We start from the raw sequence: 2,949 nt of genomic DNA on the forward strand, positions 1-2,949 counted from the left end.
GCTGGCATGTGGTGCTGGGGGATTGAACCACGGTCCCTGTGCTTTGCTAAGCTTGTTCTAAGTAGGTGCTTTAGACCACTGAGCCATCTCACCAGCCCTGAAAATAACTTTTCTGATACGAGAAAGTTTGGTTTGGGGATCCAGGAACACACTGACCAACAAATATGACCCAAGCACTGATATCTATGGCCTGGACTTCCACGTGGTGCTGGGGAGGCCAGGTTTCAGCATCATGGTCAGGAAGGTGGGCCAGGCTGCAATGGGGCCAAACACAGAATCAGCAAATCAGCATGGAGGGCATGCACTAGTTCCAACAGAAATATGATGGGATCATCCTTCCCAGCAAATAAATTCTCATTTCTATTCAAAAGGTCAGTGAAATGCTTTCGATGAAATGTAAAAACAAGGAGGAGGAGAAGGAGGAGGAAGATGACATACTAGCCCATAAAGCATGCTTAAGTTAATGCTAAAGAATCAAAGTTATTCCATGAATATTATCAAATAGTACAATAAAACTAGAAATTGGTGTCAAAAGGTACCAAGAAAATTATGCAAACACATGGAAGTCAAATAATACAATCCTGAATAATCAATAGGTCACACAGAAAATTAAAAAAGAGATTAGACAGTTGCCACAATTAAACAATAATGCCAGTACAACATACTGGAACCTATGGGGCACAAAGAGAGCAGTCCCATCAGGAAAGCTAATAGCCGAGAATTCCTACATCAGAAAAACAGAGCTATCTCAAATAACGTAATCATTCACTTCAAGGCCCTAGAAAAATAAGAACAATCCAAATCCAAACTAAGGAAGAAAGTTATAAATATCAGAGCAGAAATTAATTAAATTAAGATTTTAAAAAGTACCAAAAATAAAGGAGCAGGTTCTTTAAAAGATTAAGGAAAAATAGACAAATCTTTAGCCAATTTTTATTTTACCAAAATAATGTTACCAAAATCTGAAATGGATAGACACTTCTTGAAGAAGTACAAAAGGCCAGTAAATATATTTTAAACATGTTCAACATGGTTGATCATTCAAAAAATGCTAATTAAAACAACACTGAAATTCTATCTGTAGCAAAAAATGGCTAGCATCAAGAAATTAACCAATAACAAGTGCCGGAGAGGCTCTGCGGTAAAAGGAACCCTTCTTCATAGCTCATGGGAGTATAAACTGGTGCAATAATTATGGAAATCAATATAGATATTTCTCAAAAAATTAAAACTAGAAAAAAAAACTAGGGGCTGGGGAGTTAGCTCAGTAGAATAAGCGCTTGCCTGGCAAGCGCAAGGGCCTGAGTTCAATCCCCGGTTCTGCCAAAAAAAAAAAAAAAAAAAAAAAAAAAAAAAAAAAAAAAAAAAAAAAAACTAAAAGGACCAATGCCATCTGATCCAACTATTCCTCTTCTAGATATCTTTCCAAAAGAATTAGAGTCATACCATGGTGAATATACATACCCATGTTCACGGGTATGCACAACCTGCTAAATCGTGGAAACAGCCTATATGCCATGTCCACAAGCAGATAAATGGATAAAGAAAAGGTAGAATTTATACATAATAGGGTACTACCCTTCCATAAAGAAGGATAAATATGAGTCATTGGTAGGAAAATATATGCAGCTTGAAAATACATGCAGCTTGGTAGACCAAATAAAGTAAGTTGGTCACACAGCTTTAAATATTGCAGTTTCTCTTATACAAGAAATTCAATCTATAAAGTACCAACTATAAGACAGACAAAAGGAACAAGGGGAGAGAAAAAAGTTATGATCTAGCATAGACAATGTATATAAAATTATCTGTGTTATTTATGTTTTTTGGTGATAACTTGGCTGTTAATCTACATGTATGATAATTACCTTCATAAGCATTTATAAGATAAATAAATGAACCTGATGTTCATTTCCTCTTAGGCAAAAAGGGGTGGAGGGGAAGAGGAAAAAATAACTGGGACATATTCTGTACACATACGAATTCCGCACAGCCAATGTAACCATTATGTACGACAAACAGATACTAATAAAAATTAAAAATTGAAAGAGAGAGAAAGAAAAGAGTAGCTGTGGGAAAGCAAAACTAAGGTCATGGAGACAACTTCTTCAAAAAGCATGACTTGCATTTGGGGTGTAACAATGGTAAAGCACATGCATTGAGATCATGGGTTCCATCTTCAGCACCAAAAAAGAAAAAAAAAGGATGGTTTTGAAGAGAAGAAAATGGCAAGTGACAGCTAGAGAGTTTTCAAGCTAAAGCTAGGAGGGAGCCAAGTTTAGTAACAGCAGCTGAGTCATATTAAAGGACCTGTGCCAAGGGGCAAGGGGGCTAGAACAGGTCAGCTGGGAGAGATTTTTTTTTTTTTCTCAAGGTCCTGGAGATTGAAAGTAGGGCCATCTGCATGCTAGGCAAGTGCCCCACGACTGAGCTATATCCATGGCTCTTTTTATCTTATTTTGAAACAGGGTCTTGCTAAACTGTAAACTTATAAACTTCCTCCCTCAGCTTCCAATATAGTTGGGACAAAAATCAGACATGTGCCACCACACCCAGCTGTGAAAGGAAGCAGGCACTTTTCTACTCTAGCAGGAGGAGGGTGTCTGTGCATTAGTGGTTTGCACACATGAATTCAGAGGTCCCTGGGCCCTACTCCTGGAGTTTCTAATTTTGTAGCTCTGATGCTAGTCTGAGAACTGCCCCTCTTACAGTTCCCAAGTGATGCTGCTGCTTCTGGGACCTCACTTGGCGAACCAATGGTAAGAAAATGTGTAAGCAAAGTGGTAGAAAATGGAGGAAGTTTCCAGATTCTGTCATTTAGAGTTCTCCGAGAAATGATGGGTCATATGCCAAAAATGAAAGAGGGTAGTGGTGAAATGAAAAACGTGAAGAGAAAAAAATACTCCAAAGCCTGCTCACCAGCTATACACCATTTCCCACAGAACCCAG

The 2,949-nt window shown here is 38.1% G+C and overlaps 1 protein-coding gene across 1 annotated transcript in view; it reads right to left on the reverse strand.

Annotated features, from left to right (window-relative positions):
* The window catches only part of Pstpip2 (proline-serine-threonine phosphatase interacting protein 2), a 124,870-nt gene that overhangs the window by 10,639 nt on the left and 111,282 nt on the right, over nucleotides 1–2,949 (reverse strand). The gene's annotated exons all lie outside the window — the stretch shown is intronic.

The sequence above is a fragment of the Octodon degus genome, unplaced genomic scaffold (genome assembly GCF_000260255.1).
Source record: "Octodon degus isolate 3935 unplaced genomic scaffold, OctDeg1.0 scaffold00003, whole genome shotgun sequence".
In the NCBI taxonomy this organism is placed as follows: domain Eukaryota; kingdom Metazoa; phylum Chordata; class Mammalia; order Rodentia; family Octodontidae; genus Octodon; species Octodon degus.